This window comes from Rhinopithecus bieti, unplaced genomic scaffold (genome assembly GCF_001698545.2).
Source record: "Rhinopithecus bieti isolate Rb0 unplaced genomic scaffold, ASM169854v2 scaffold_14232, whole genome shotgun sequence".
Lineage (NCBI taxonomy): Eukaryota > Metazoa > Chordata > Mammalia > Primates > Cercopithecidae > Rhinopithecus > Rhinopithecus bieti.
In genome coordinates this window covers 152,679-169,350 of record NW_016807906.1, presented here as the reverse complement: position 1 = coordinate 169,350, position 16,672 = coordinate 152,679, and the positions used below count along the sequence as shown (strand labels likewise).

General features: G+C 45.0%; 1 protein-coding gene across 2 annotated transcripts in view; it reads left to right on the top strand.

Annotated features, from left to right (window-relative positions):
- Positions 1-16,672, top strand: part of LYRM4 (LYR motif containing 4) — a 172,909-nt gene that overhangs the window by 143,274 nt on the left and 12,963 nt on the right. Inside the window, exon 4 of one of the 2 annotated variants that reach the window (XM_017884145.1) lies at positions 1,641-2,385. The exons of the other annotated variant lie outside the window; for it this stretch is intronic. The gene's annotated coding sequence lies outside the window, so the exon portion shown is untranslated. Of the gene's footprint in view, positions 1-1,640; positions 2,386-16,672 lie in introns of those variants that run through there. 2 annotated transcript variants of the gene reach the window in all.

Sequence of the window (16,672 nt, the reverse complement as noted above, 5' to 3'; positions counted from 1 at the left end):
TTTTTTTGGATACAGGGTGTCACTCTGTTGGCCCAGGCTGAAGTGCAGTTGGCATGATTGTGGCTCACTGCAGCCTCGACCTCCCCAGTCTCAGGTGATCCTCCCACCTCAGCCTCCTGAGTAGCTGGGACTACAGGCGTGTGCCACCATGCCTGGTTAATTTTTGTGTTGTTTGTAGAGATAGGGTTTTGCCATGTTGCCCAGGCTGGTCTCAAACTCCTAGGCTCAAGCAATCTGCCCACCTTGGCCTCCCAAAGTGCTGGGATTACAGGTGTGCGCTACCATACCTGGCCTTTGAATATCTTTTCTTCTATATATAAAATCTTGGCAGAAATGTCTTCTTTTGTCATCATGAAATGTACTTTCATGAAACCTTCTGAGAGCTCCTTATCTACCATCAGTCTTTTGGAATCCTTTTGACCTGCTGAAAGGCAGCACCATTGTTTTTCTTGGCGACTTATGGAGCCACCACCATACCCAGTACATTTTGACCAAAGTCAAAGTTAAGTCTGCACCACCTCAAGTCTATGAGTAACACAGTGGAAAGGGGTCAGAAGACTTGGCTGCTGTGATTTGCAAAAATGGCAGGACGAATGCTCCATATCCTCCCTCAAAAATACATTCAGATGAGGATAATTTGGGTGTTGGCCACAGGCAGCTTGCAAACTCAAAGCCTTGTTAACTCTTACTCTAGTGTGTGACCTGAGTGGCAACGTCTACAAAAGAGCGGGAATCCTCTCTTCTCTGAGAATAGGGCAACAATCAAGTGGGTGGTTTTAATTATTCAGATGGAGTCACAGGACATTAGATGCAGAATATTAAAATCTCCATCATCCAGGGAAAATTATTTTAAATACAGGTAGACATACAGAGGCATATCACCAGCTGGGTAGCAGAGTCATTATTTAAAGAACACTAGAGTTCCTTTGTGAGGAGGAACTGCACGCAGAGATGATGCTCAGTATCAGTACAGTGAGATTACAAAGTACCAACCTGAACACCTTTGTAAGCTTCTCTCTAAGTGGAGGAGTGGGGCCAATTCCAAGAGCTTGGTGTTTGCTTGTCTGGTAATCTCTTGACAGATCCTAGAAGCAACAATTCTATGTTGAGGCTTAAAAAGAAGAGGTAGTATGATCCAGCAATCCCATCCCTCCATGTATACTCAAGAGGAATGAAAACATGTGCACACAAAGACTTACATGCAGATATGTATTGAAACTTTATTAGCAATAACCAAAAAGTAGAAACAACTCAGATGGCCATCAGATAATAAATGGATGAGCAGCATGTAGTGTAGCCATACAATAAACGTATTACTGGTGGTAAAACGGAACAAAGCACTGACACGCACTAGAACATGGATGGCCCTTGAGAACATTATGCTATGGGAAAGAAGCCAGACACAAAAAGTCACGTATTGTATGATTTTGTTTTTATGAAATGGCCAAAATAGGCGAATGCATAGAGACAGAAAGTGGGTTAGTGGTTGCGAGGGGCTAGGGAGGATGGGACATTTGAAAGGTGACTAATGAGTGGTGTTTCCTTGGGAGTAATGAAAATGCTCTAAAATTGATTGTGGTAATGGATGCACAACTGTGAATATACTAAAAACCATTGAATTGTACACTTTAACTGGATAGATTTGATGGTGTATGAATTAAATCTCCATAAAGCTGTTAAGAGACATCGGGAAGAGACCAGAGTTTCTTCTGTGCAGAGCCCTCTGCCACAGGAAATGAAGGAAGTCTACCCAGTTCTCCTACAAGCATTGCTCCTTGGGGTGGTTTAGCGTGCCATTACCACAGACCGTGGCTAGGACCTGTGAGACTCATTTGTAAATGCCACCTTCTTTGACAATACCTGGGATTGTTGAAAGGGAAGTAATCAATTACTAGAAGCCATTGATTGAATGCTGTGTGCCAGGCGTTGTACTAAGACATTATAAATACCATCTAATTTATGTAAAATTGATATTATCCCATTCTGTAGGTGAGGAAACTGAGACTACAGAGTTAGGTGAAACCCAAATTTTCTGAGCCAGTGATTGGCAGAGCAGGTGTTTAAACCAGGTTTGTCTTGGAACAAACCCCAGGCTCTTAAGTACTACATTAGCCTGCCTTCTCCCTTCTCCACCCTCAACCCAGCCCCAGTCAAAGAAGCAGCAGGAAATGGGACAAGTTATCACTTAGAAGAATATTGATTTGGTTTTAAAAGTATTGAACAGAATGACCAAATGATCTAGTAATTCTGTTTCTCAGTATATGCCTCAGAGAACTGAAAGCAGGGACTCAAAATGATACTTGCCCACCAACGTTCAGAGCAGTATTATTCACAACAGCAACCCAGTGTCCTCAACAGATGGATGGATGAACAAAATGTGGTGTAGCCATACAATGGAATGTTACTCAGCCCTAAAAAGGAAGGAAATTCTGCCACGTGCCACAACAAGGATGAACCTTGAGGACATTGTCCTAAGTGAAGTAAGCCATAAAAGAAACAAATGCTGTATGATTCCACTTATAGGGGTCCCTAGAGTCCCCCTATAGACAGAAAGTAGAATTGGGGTTGCCAAGGGCTGGAGCGGGGAGGGACGGAGAGTGAGTGTTTAATGGCTACAGGGTTTCAGTGGAGGAAAAATGAAAAGATTCTGGAGAAGGATGCTGTTGATGGTTGTACAACAGTGTGAATGTACTTAACGCCACAGAACTGTACACTTAAAATCGATAAAATAGTAAATGTTGTGTTTTGTCTATTTAACAAACAAACACACACACACACACACACACACACACACACACCAGTATTGTGTTTGTTTGAAAGTCTAGAGCTAGAAAGCTTTTTTGAGTGTATTTAGCAGGAAAACTTAAAAGAAAGTTCTTGTCTTTGGAGGAGACAGGCCTGAGGCATCCAGAGGAATGAAGGCCACCTAGGGAGCCAATTCCGTTCCCACGAAAATCACACCTGGAGTGATCTGCACTCGTCACAGTCCTATGAGTGCTGTTACCAAGGGAGGGGAAGGAAAAGGAATAGGGATGAGATCTCTTAAATAGACATTTGATGACGTTTTCCCCAATTTGTCAGTTTGCGATGACTAAGACCTTTTGCTTTTAGCCTGTTATTATGGAAAAATGTGAACATATACAAAAGTATGTAGAATTGTCAAAGGAGTCCTGTGTATCCATCACCCATTTTTAAGAGTTAGATACTCTTGTAATATCAATAGCTGGTATTTTTTTCATCCTTACAGCTACCCATGCTGTCCCGTATTGTTTTGAGAAAATGTGTATTCGTTTCATATTAAACTATTTTGATACATGTCTGAAAAGATGATTCTTTTCAAAACATAGCTATGGTACCATTATCGTAACTAACAAAATAATACTAATTCCTTAATATCATCAAATACAAAGTGTTAAAATTTTAATGTCTCACAAATATCACCAGTTTTCAAACTGGGTGATCTGTCTGTAATATGTCTTTAAAAGAAATCTATAGGCCCCATGTGTATGTTTTTTTCTTCCTTGCTCTTCTTTTTCCTTATAATTTCTTTGTTGAAGAAGTCAGTTCTTTTATCTGGATTTTGCTGATTTTATCTTTATTTTCTTGCTTATCTTATGTAAAAACTGAAAGCCCTATCTTAACCAACTTGGTTCTTAGCCTTGGCCAGACATTACACTCACCTGGGAAGCTTGTAAAATCCTGACATGTGTGGAAAGCAACTTGTCACTTCCTCAATAAGTTAAACATAGCATTACCATATGACCCAGTAATTTCACTCCAAAAGAACTGAAACAGGTTCAAACATAGTCTTGTATTCTATGTTCACAGCAGCACTATTTTCAGTAGCCAAAAGATGGAAACACCCCAAATGTCCTTCAGCTGAGGAAAGCGTCAACAAAATGCGGTCTACCCACGCAGTGGAATATTATTCCTCCCTAGAAGTCACGAAGTACTTACGCATGTTGACAACCTGGGTGACCCTTGAAAACACTGCGGTAAATGAAAGAAGCCTGACACAAAGGCCACGCAGTATGTTATTTCTGTGTGAAATGTCTACGGAAACCCATAGAAACAGAACATAGACTCGTGGTTGCCAGAGGCTGGGAAAATAAGAAAACGGGGAGTGGCTGCTTAATGAGTATGGGGTTTCCTTTTGGAGTGATGAAAATTTCCAGAACTAAATAGTGTTGATGATTGTACAATTGTGAATGTGCCTATTACCACTGAATTACACACTTTGAAGTGGTTTAAATGGTTTTATGTTATGTGTATTTTACCACAATATTTTATAATTCTGATGTATAAGAACACCCCAGGCCAAGTATCGTAGTCTCTTAAGTGTGACCCAAGCATCAGAATATTCTAAAGCCCTCCAAGGGATGCCAGTGTACAAGCAAAGTTTGGAATCATTGGCAGAGGCTGGACAGACCAGGATCATGTCTTTCAAGCCTTCCTCGCAGGTGGTGGTGGCGTGCTATATTTAAACCTGTGCAAATTTGCTTCTGTATTCTAAAGGACAGCCATGTCCCGTGCATCCCTGTCAGACAGCAGACACTGTCAGGAATCTGCTGCCTACAGTCACAAAAAAACATTCTGCCCTTTTTTAGAAAATAAAATTTCGGAAAACCTAAGAAGAAAACGATCGATCATCTTGATTTTGTTTTTATATGAGAGGAAACGGCCCTCTGTCTCTAGCTACCATCTTGATGTGTAAAACAGTGCTGCCTATGGCCTCACCCGTGAGATGGCAGCACCGGGACAAGTGGCCCTCAGGCTGCCCAGCACATGCGCACACACCCTGCCCAACACAACAACAACAACAGAAAAAAGAGGCAAGAGGCAGAGTAACCACTCCTGATTCCTTGGGGAGACTGGCGAGTTGCCTCTAGTCATCTTTCTTGTCCAGTGTCCGGTGCTGCCGTCACACCCGTAGAATCTCAGCAGTGCGTGCTTCCCTACCCTGGGAAGGAAATGTCATTTCCTTGCAAGACTCACTTCTCATGAGCACTGATAGGCCACAGCGGCTGCTGGCTCTGCAGCCTTGGCAGAGCTGCAAAAAGGTTACATGGAGATGGGAGTTCTAGTTCTCCTTTGCTTCAGCCAGCTTCCTTTTCTGGCTAAATCTGAATAAACTCAAAGAAACTGGGCAAGTGGTTTGCGGCTCCCCATGGAGCTTCACAAAGATAAGTTCCACTTATGTGATCCAAAAGACGGTTGGCTTGTGATTTTCTTTGCTCAGCATTACTCGTTAATATCCTGAACTCACATTTCTGAAAACAACTGTAGCTGAGATGTGCTCCTGGAGCAGAACTACAAGTTAAACTTGGAAATCAGGCCTCCCACTTTCACTCTCAGCCTTTTGTCGCACAGGCTGGGTACTCCTCTTTGAAAGCATGGGATTTTCATTGAAAATGTTAATTAGAAAGAAGACACTCTTTCAGAGGAGGAGTGTTGTAGTTTTTGTTTTTGTTGTTTTCAGTGCTAGATTTTGAAGTCAGAAGACCTGGAAAGGAATATCTCAGGTCCATAATTCATTTACCAGTTGTGCAAATGTACACAGGTTACTCAGTTTCTCTGATTCCATATACTCATTCCTAAGGAAATGTGAATATTATGTATTGCATAGGACAGGGCAAAAACTGAGAAACTAAAGCATGTAAGCTTAGCACATGCCCAATAAATGTCACTTTCCTAAATACGTGTTGCTTGTGTATTAAGCAAGTAATCCTCAAACTTAATCCCAAAGAGGCAGGGAGGTTAAGAGGTGAGATGCAAAAATGCCCTTTTTCTTTTCTGTGGGCATTCCCTGAAAGCCACAAGGAATTGAGTACAATCATGAAAACTTGCTTTGGGTTAAACCAAGTTAAAATTTAGGATCTGCTGATATATCTTGATCTGTCAACTGGGGATCCACGACTGCTTAAAGATAAAGGCGTACGTCAGGGATAAAATAGAGAAGCCAAGGCGTACAATGATTGCCTCTCATTTATGAGTTGTATCCTGCTGCTGCTTTTCATAAAACATATTTTCCAGGTCTTTAAATATTCTTCTATAATGTCATTCTTAATAATTGCATAGTGAGGATATGGCGTAGGAAAAAGCTGTGGACAGCTCTGTGGCAGCTAATTTGAAAATCTAATAAAAAAATAAATTAACCTGAGGAATAGAAAGCTTGAATAGACCAATTACCATAGAAGAGATTAAAATATCTACTGGTTTGAACCTTTTCAGACCTTCTTTTGGCCTAGCCCTTGATGAAGTTTTGTGAATGGCTTGCAGACAACGTTTTCTTTGTTGCTTTTGGAGGGAGCTTTCTTTCAGGCACAATTTTCTTTTTTCTCTTTTAAGAGATGAGGTGCCAAGTTGGTCTCAAACTCCTGGCCTCAAGTGATCCTCCTGCCTTTACCTCCCAAACTGCTGGGATTACAGGCGTGAGCCATTGCACCCGGCCAGATGCCATTTTTTTTAATGTATTCTCTGAGATACATGTGTGTATATTTAGTTTGTCCATTGTATTATTCAGATTATCTGTCATTACCTTTGTAAATGTACTGTTTCTATCCAGCTTGGAAAGAGGAATGTCAAAGTTCCCCACCATCATTTTGCCTTTGTCAGTTTCTCCTTTTATTTCTAGTAATTTAGGTTTTATGTGCTTAGCTACAGTCTTATTTAGTGCATACAGGTTTATGATGGCTGCATCCTTTCTGTAAATGTGGCTCATTATTTAGTTGGAAGGTTTTAGACTCAATTCTGCCTTGTCAAATGTTAATATAGAATTTTCCCCCACAAATGTACCCGGTATATCTGAACACATCCCTTGATTTTCAGTCTTCCTTTACCACTTTTGTTTAAGGGGTTTTTGTCTTGTTTTGTTACCTATCCCGGTTAATCCATTCACATTTCATATTATGGCTGATGGAGTTCATTGTAGTCTGTCTTATGCTATTATGTATTTTAGTTGATTCTCTCTTTTCCCTTCCTTATTTTTAATGGTTTTATCAGGTAACTATTCATTCCCTTTTTATCTTTCTTTTCTTTTGTCAGTTTGGAAATTCCGTTCTACTTTTCTGTGCCCTTAATGACTGTCTTCTGTAACCCAGTGCTTATAATTAGAAGCATATATTTTTTACTATTATGTGTAAGAGGTTACCAGTTGTTCCCACCAAGCCCTGTTTCCCTAGACATACATTTCATAAGTGTATTGCTTCCTAGTTGTTTTCCCGAGTCTCTGAGTGCTCTTACTGCGTACCGCTTGTCTTCCTCTCCTCCACAGTTTTAGAAGCAGCCATTTCTTTCTGATTTTTTTCTCTCTGACTCCCGGATTCCCTTAGACGTATTGGTATTTTTCTTTGTCATCTCACTGGGGCCCAGGTCTACTTGTTAGAGTGCCCCATGTGGCTGCAGTTCTATAGGTGACAAAGGTGAAGGGCTCCCTACTCCGGAGGACCAGTGGGGCAGCAGCCGCAGCAGCTGCCAGTCTCCCTGTTCCCAGGTCCCCTGTGCAATCCCAGCCTGAGGAGCAGGGAGCAACAGCCTTGCTCTCTAGCCCCTACTTGGCAGATAAAGCTCACTTGGGAGGCCAGTGTCAGCCGGATCCCCAGGGCCCCCATGTCTCCTCCAGCCCCACTAATCCCAGAATCCCAGCGTTGGCCTCCAGGCCCTCCATGGTCCACCAGGAGGAGAGCTCTCCTGAATTCCCCCTGCAGCCCACTCCCAGGCCCAAGACCTCACTCACACCAGCGTCTCTCCCAGCCCTGAGGTGTGTACAGAGGAAGCATAGTCTATTCAGGGCTCCACAGTTCAGAATTCCTCTCTCTAGTACCTCTTAATAAAAAGATTTCAGATTTAATTAGTTTTTGTAGTCAGAGCTGGAAACCTAATCCATATTTAGAACATAATCTGTAAGGAAAGCATGTTCCAAGTGCTTAACCAACTTTGAATGAAGACTTCCGCAGCGCAGCTTCCTTCCCGTCCTTCCACACCCCTGCTTCACCTCGGCACGAATCTCTCTGACTTGGCCTGTTGCGCTGCTCTGCGCTCTCATTTCTCCCCCTCTTCAGTGTGGCTGGTGGAGTAAGGATAGTCCTAGAGCTGTATTTTCACATTTTCTACAGTAAGATACATTAAAATTTTTTTAAACAATTGTTTTCAACAAAACCATAAAGTAAGATATGGTAGGCTGAATAATGACCCCCAAAGGCATCCGCATCCTAATCCCCGAGACCTGTGAATGTTACATTCTATGGCAAAAGGGACTTCACAGGTATGATCAAATGAGAACCTTAAGATGGAGATCAGCCTGGGTTATCCACATTGGCCTACTGTCATCACAACTCTTCTTCTAAGAGGAAGACAGAGGGAGGTTTGGCTGCTGAGGGAGAGAATGACAGAAGCAGAGATCGGAGTGGCTGCTTTGAGGATGAGGCAGGCACCACACGCTAAGCAATGCTGGAGGCCATGCAAGCTGGAAAAGGCAAGGAAACCGATTCTCCCCAGAGCCTCGGGAAGAAGCCAGCCCTGACAACACCTTGACTTTCACCCAGTGAACCTGATTTTTGACTTCTGGCCTCCATAACTGTAAGAGAATAAGTTTGTGTTGTTCTAAGCCACTTGTTTGGGGGTAATTTTTGACTGCAGCATTGGGAAGCTGACACACAGGGCAATCCTTTGGAGAAACCTGGCTTGCTTCAGGACAGCCCGTGAGTCCAATGCCACTATTTCCCATATCCCCAGCTGAGTGCGGGAGCAGGTAGACGCAGTCCTAGGATCACACCATCAAGTGCAGTGGCCCTTGATGGCCTGGAAGCATGGCTGGAGTGCAGGCAGGGTTGTGGCTGCTTGCAGCCTCTAAGCCCTCAGAGACAGTGCACACATGGAGAGAAATCCTTTGGGGGGATTGAGCATTTTTTTGAGCAAGCACATATGTAAGGAGCACATCAGAAGCTCTGGAGAGGCAAAGTCAAGCCTTTGAAGGGCGTAGGCCCAAGCACTGGCTGCCCAAGAGAAGCCCCAGGCCCTTCTCTGCTGGTAGTGTCACCTAGTCATGCAGGTGACATGGGACCTCAAACAAAAAATGTAAGTAAAAGCAAGATTGATGAGCTTGGTCATACCCCATGTAGCAGTTCATATCCAGAGTCTTGTGAGAACATGGGAACTGTGGACAAAGAGGAAACCAAAAGAACAGTAAGAGGGTTCAAGAGACATGTTCACAAAATGGTCATGAGGAGGGAAAAGAAGAGGGAGGCATCTTCTCCAAATGCACATATTTGTGACTGTCACTTCCTCACATGGGGCACTGAAATCTCCAGATATGATTTTCTTCCCTGAAGAGGAAAAAGTAAAAGGTGGCTCCTTCTTATCTGCCGTCTGTCATCCAGGCAGCCTTGTCACTTTGACTTTCCTCAAAGAGATGTACTCCACCACTCTGAAGCTCAATAGTTCCATTTACTCCTGAGTGAGGGCTGAGCTAGGGACGCGATTTGTATCTACAAGGCCACAGGGCATTCTTATTTTGCAACTCCATGTCACCCCTACCTACAGCTGGGAGCAGGGTGTGAGCGGTGATGGGTGCCCTGCTTCCAGGATATAAATGTCATCACTGCTATCCTCTTCACTATTGGCAGCTTCTATAAAATATTTCTCGGCAGACAGTAAGAAACCTAAATTTGGATGTTCACTTAATTTGTATGATTCCGAGCAGAACCAAGTTTGCTTTATAGAGAAATCAACAACTGTAAGACATCTCCCACTGCCTGCCCAGACGCTTCCTCATCCAGGTGCTGATTTGTCTGCCACCAAAAAATTTGTAAAGGATGGTGTAAATGTCAATTTCCGGGTTTCATATTGTGCTATAATTCGGCAGGATGTCTCCATTGGAGGAAATGGGGTGAAGGGTACAGGGACCCTCTCTCTACTATTTTTTGCAACTTCCTGTGAATGTATATTTATTTCAAAATTAAAAGCAAGGGTTAAAATGGTAAATTGTAATGTAACAATGTTGTTTTATCACAGGTTTTAAAACCCACTAAAATAAATAAAATGAAAAAAGGATACCAATCACAGTGTCCATTAGTAAAATAACATAAGCTATAAATGCAAGCTATATGTGTAATTGTCTAGTTGCCACTTTTTTTTTTTTTTTGAGACGGAGTCTCGCTCTGTCACCCAGGCTGGAATGCGGTGGTGCGATCTCGGCTCACTGCAAGCTCCACCTCCCGGGTTCACGCCATTCTCCTGCCTCAGCCTCCCGAGTAGCTGAGACTACAAGCGCCCGCCACCACGCCCAGCTAATTTTTTGTATTTTTTTTTAGTAGAGACGGGTTTCACCGAGTTAGCCAGGATGGTCTCGATTTCCTGACCTTGTGATCCGCCTGCCTCGGCCTCCCAAAGTGCTAGGATTACAGGCGTGAGCCACTGCGCCCAGCCAAGTTGCCACATTTTAAAAAGCAAAAAAGAACAGACAAAATTAATTCTAATAACATAATTTCTTTAACCCAGTATATTTAATGTATTGCCATTTAAGCAATACAAAAAACAATTAAGATATTTTGCTTTTTTTCTTACTAAGTCTTTGAAACCCAATCTGTATTTTATACTTATAGAACATCTCTGTTTGGACCAGCCATATNGTGCGATCTCGGCTCACTGCAAGCTCCACCTCCCGGGTTCACGCCATTCTCCTGCCTCAGCCTCCCGAGTAGCTGAGACTACAAGCGCCCGCCACCACGCCCAGCTAATTTTTTGTATTATTTTTTAGTAGAGACGGGTTTCACCGAGTTAGCAGGATGGTCTCGATTTCCTGACCTTGTGATCCGCCTGCCTCGGCCTCCCAAAGTGCTAGGATTACAGGCGTGAGCCACTGCGCCCAGCCAAGTTGCCACATTTTAAAAGCAAAAAAGAACAGACAAAATTAATTCTAATAACATAATTTCTTTAACCCAGTATATTTAATGTATTGCCATTTAAGCAATACAAAAAACAATTAAGATATTTTGCTTTTTTTCTTACTAAGTCTTTGAAACCCAATCTGTATTTTATACTTATAGAACATCTCTGTTTGGACCAGCCATATTTCAAGTGCTAAATAGCCACATGTCCAATAGAGTAGCACAAGTCTAGACAGTATTGGAGCTATAATTGCAAAATCTTTAATGACTTTTTAACCTGTATTTTTTAACATCTTTATTGAGAATTCACATACCTTAAAATTCACCCATTTAAAGTATATTATTCAGCCAGGCACGGTGGCTTATGCTGTAATTGCAGCACATTGAGAGGCCGAGGTGGGTGGATCACTTGAGCCCAGGAGTTCGAGACCATCCTGGGTAACATGACAAAACCCTATCTCCACAAAAAATACAAAAAGAGGCCGGGTGCGGTGGCACATGCCTGTAATCCCAGTACTTTGGGAGGCTAACGTGGGCAGATCACTTAAGGTCAGAAGTTTGAGACCAGCCTGGCCAACATGGTGAAACCCCATCTGTACTAAAAATACAAAACTTAGCAGGGTGTGGTGGCAGGTGCCTGAAGACCCAGCTACTTGGGATGTTGAGACAGGAGAACTGCTTGAACCCGGGAGGCAGAGGTTGCAGTGAGCCAAGATCGTGCCTGGGTAACAGAGTGAGACTCTGTCTCAGAAAAATAAATAAATCAATAAAGTATATTACTCACTGGTTTTTAGTATCTTCAGAGTTGTGCCAGCATCACTACAATCAATTTTAAAACATTTTCAGCACCCCAGAAAGAAACCCGTACTCACTGGCAGTTGCTCCACATTCCCTCCCACTGGCCCACCCATCCCCAGCCACTAACCTGCCGTCTGTCTCTATGTATTGGCCTATTCTGGATATTTCATATACATTGAATCATACAGTATGTGGCCTTTCGTGTTTGGCTTTTATCAGTTAGCATAATATTTTCAAGGTTCATCCTTATAGCATGGATCTGAACCTCATTCCTTTTTGTGGCTAAATAATATTCCATTGTATGAAAATACCACGTTTTATTGATTTGTTCATCAGTTAATATGTCTTTGGGCTGTTTTCACTTCTTGGCTGTTGCGAACTGTGTTGCTGTGATCAGATCTACACGTTTCTGAGGTGCGTGTTTTCATTCCCTTGGGTGTGGCTGCTGTACAGAATCATTCTTGCACTGTAGTGCAGCTGCTTTTTCATACATTTCTCTTGACCGTGATCTGCCTGCTGTCTGCGTTCTTCAAATACCTGAGCATTTCTAGCAGCTACACTGCCGATCTCCCCGGGGTCTTGAAGGGTTTGTTTCCATTCCCCTGAGCATTATACTCGGTTGGTGCTCGTGGCCTGGCTCTAGCCAGGTCACTAGCAAGGGGCCAGGGATGTGAAGGGCTTTCATCACTGTCTCCCAAGGGAGAGGAAGCCTTGCATTTGCACAGCTCCGGAAGAGCCATTGTTTTGCATCAGAAGACCTTAGGATACTTCTGTCAAAAAATAAAGGAAATAATCTGCATGTCTAAAGGGCTCAACTTTGTGCTAAACTCTGCAGCTTTCTACAATAGGGTCCCAAGGGTAAGTGACAGGAACATATTACCGTAATTCAGAAATAAACCGTGTGAATGGTGAAAGGCGATGTCTTCGCAAACTGCCCAGAAGGAAGATCTTGTCCCACGAATGGGCAGTGTCCTTAGGGTTGGACCCAGCGTCAGTGTCCCTTTGTATTGATGCTGAGACAAGTGGATCAGCCACCTTGTTTGAACCAAAACACACATCAGAAATGGGTCCGAAGGAAAGCCACTTGCTGCAGGCTGAGTTTGTGGGATTCGGGGGTCAGAAGGAAAACCCAGAGCTTTTCTCACTGAGCTTATCATCGAAGCCTTTCAGGTTTGCTTTGCAAAGCCTTTCAGGTTTCAGATATCTGAGTCCCTCAGATATCTCAGTTCCCTGATTCATATGAGTACATTAGAACATCTTGTCCCTAAACAGCATGAAGAATGCTCCTGGGAGGGGTGCCTTCCTCTGCCAGGCTCTGCTGCAGGCTCGTGGCAACTCCATATGTGGTGACCACTCTGGGATTCTTGTTCCTCTTCTGCCAGGGCTTGCCCTGAAACATTACACAGGTGCCTCCTTCTCTTGGAATTCATTCCTTCGTTCAGCAGAGTGGCTGAGGCGCTGGGAATAGGCCAGGGTCACTGTGCTCGAGTAGCTGACAGGTACATGGGAGTGTTTGCTCACAGCCTGGGTCATGGGCTCCACCCTGGCTGCCTAGACCAAAGATTCCATGTCGAGGCAGCCAAAGCAAGTGATAGGCCAGGCCTAGTTGCTTGGAAGAGAGAGGAGAGCTGGGAGAGGGCCTGGCACCCAGCCAGGGAATGAGGATTCCATAGGAGGGAGCCGTCCTAGAAACCACTGGAGGTTTCTGGGCCATGGGTTGATGTGATGAGCATGTGTCTCTAGAGGGATGACTTCAGCAGCCGTGCAGGTGCAGCAAGGTGGGGCACAGGCCCCTTCTCCTTACCATAACTGCACCAGCCACGTCAGCAAGGCCAGGAAGATGCCCACAGGTCTCATATGAAAATGACCAGCTTCCCAGACTCTTAGGAATAGTTTCACTAGGAGATGAGGGAAGCTCTGCACTGCTAAGTGCTGGGGACATGAAATGGGCTCATCCCCTGACTTCAGGGAGCTCACAGTGTCATGTCGGAGACAAACACCAAAACCACACAAAGTATATTGACAGCCCAGTGTGGCTGGTGCTGGGTGCTTGTATGTTCCTCTGCTCACCTTCAACAGGGAGCTGCTATGTGATATCCACGGACTTGAAAACACATGGCCAGCAACACCCTCTCAATGGCCCAGGGCTTGGGAGCCTTCCAGGAATGATGTCATGGGCTAACAATATTGGGGTCATATGTATACCAACATACCCCACTACCTGGTCTCCCTTCTGTCTCCCCCTAACCCAGAAATCAGGCTGAAGGGAGCACCAAAACAGTGAGAGGGAAAAACATCGCCTTGAGCCAGTTCTGGTTTTGATATTTGAACTGGTTCAAGTTGACTTTAAAAAAGGTGTCCCTGGAGGGGTAAAATAGAGGCATCCTGATAGCCCCCAGAAAGTTTGTCAAAGGTATATATCCCCCAGAGCAGGTGGTAAACACACCATTCCCCAGCACATTCCCCAGCTCATTCCCCAGCACACATCCCAGGAAGGATCAGCCTCAGCATTTGCATCACCTTGTAGCTAATCGTAGAGGGGCCAGGATTCTGGCCTTGCCGCTGTGGTTTTGGTGGCATGAAGCAGAGTTCAGGGAAAGACATGCAGCTGAGCTTTGGTCTCTCCCCAAATGCGGGAGTGTGACCTCTGATAGGACAGGGCCTCTGGCAGTGTGCCTGGGCTCTGTTGTCGCCATCCCAGGGAATTGCCAGGGCTTCCTCTGACGTGATGTTTGGGCCCTGAGTTCTGCCCGGTTCTCAGAAGGACCTGGTGACAGTTGCAGCGGTGCTGACATGTAACGTGGTGTGCTGACTGTTCGGGTGCTTTTGTCTCGGGGAGCTTCTGTTGTGCAATGCTGCAGTGCTAGCTCCAGGGGACTCCTGGCTACTGGCTGGCACTTTTTATATCCACTGTCCCCGTGTGGCCTTCTCTGCACTGACCATCAGGCGTTGGAGAGGGTGGGTGTGTAAGTGTGATGGGAGACAGCTACCTGTCTCCTGTTTTGTAACTGTCTCTCCACCCTGAGCCGTGGTCTAGAGCAGCAGATAGAAATCACCCACAAAACCCAGCTCCCATATAAAGTGCAAGTGTGTGTATAGAAGACAGGAAGATATTCCCTGCCTTCAGCTAGCAGCGTAGCAGGCGATAGCATCCTATAGGAACACCATAGGGTGCAAAGACACTTCTGTCCCCTGGTTTTGTAGTCCATGGCCCTGCCTTCTGGAAGAACGGTACCCAAAGTGCACCTGGTAGGAAAATCGCTACCCTGGTTTTTTGTTTTTTGGAAAAGTATGCACTCCATTGCAGGGCAGGGGTGGAGGGGGAGGAAAGCCAGGTAATACTCAAAAAATAAGTGCTCAGCCTGAATCCGCTTAGATGAGCACTGCTTCTCATTCAGGGACGCTAGTCAGAAGCAAGGAAGCAATGACATGCATGCCCCCACCCCCCAGTTGCCTCCCTAAGGAGAAATTCCACAGGTGGGGCTGGGCCCCCCAGGTCCTACAAAGCAGACCCCGTGACTCCAGTGCACAGACCTCAATAGGAACCTCTGCCTTAACCCGTGTATCCATTCAAAAAGGACTCATTCCTGCAGAGGGAACAGAAGGCTTGTGAGATGGGAACCTCTGCTAGCTGCCCACAACTTTGGAGTCTTTGAGATCCATTAAAATAGTTTCATTCCCGGCCAGGCGCAGTGGCTCACACCTATAATCCTAGCACTTTGGGAGGTCAGGAGATCAAGACCAACCTAGCCAATATGGTGAAACCCTGTCTGTACTAAAAATACAAAAAAAATTAGCCAGACATGGTGGCACACGCCTATAGTTCCAGCTACTCGGGAGGCTGAGGCAGAAGAATTGCTTGAACCCAGGAGGCAGAGGTTGCAGTGAGCCGAGATCACGCCACTGCACTCCAGCTTGGGTGACAGAGCGAGATACCATCTCAAAAAATAAAATAAAATAAAATAAAACAAAATAAAATAGTTTCATTCCCTTTCCTGTGATGATGTGAAATGCCACGGAAAGAGACCGTCACATGGTGGGCCTGTGTTTTTGGTTTTTTTTTTTTTGGAGAGTCTCATTCTGCCACCAAGGCTATAGTGCGATAGCACAATCTTAGCTCACTGCAACCTCCGCCTCCTGGGTTCAAGCGTTTCTCCTGCCTCAGCTTCCCGGTAGCTGGGATTACAGGCATATGACACCACGCCCAGCCAACTTTTTTTGTATTTTTAGTAGAGATGGGGTCTTGTCACGTTGATCAGGCTGGTCTCGAACTCCTGGTCACAAGTGATCCACCCGCCTCAGTGGTGGGATCACAGGTGTGAGACACCACACCCGGCCTTTTTTAACTGAACATGAGACATTCAGAAAGACCACAAGCCGGTGCAGCGTGCTGATAAAAGTGGATAAGAGTGAGGGCAACTGTCCACTGTGTGTTGATGATTGAGGCAGACACTTGAGAGTGGACAACGCTCTATCTGTAGTCACCCTGGGACAGTGGGTGTGGACTGGACGTGTGGTCATGCTGACGAAGAGTGCACGCTCTTGTACCTTGTTTCTCTCTTGTCCCAGCAAGCAAAGATGAAACATATTAATTATTAACTGTGACACGGGATAGTGGGCAGGGATATGAATTTGCTCATCACTCTGTCAGCAACAACACAGAGGAAATAAGAGGCCGACTTCCCACCCCCTCCCCCCACATTAAGAATATCCCGGCCAGGCGCGGTGGCTCAAGCCTGTAATCCCAGCACTTTGGGAGGCCGAGATGGGCGGATCACGAGGTCAGGAGATCGAGACCATCCTGGCTAACCCAGCGAAACCCCGTCTCTACTTAAAAAAAAAAAAATTAGCCGGGCGAGGTGGCGGGCGCCTGTAGTCCCAGCTACTCGGGAGACTCTGACGGCAAGAAGGCGTAACGCCGGGAGGCCGGCAGCTGTATGCAGCTTGAGATCGGCACTGCAACTCCAGCCCTGGGCACAGAGTGAGAC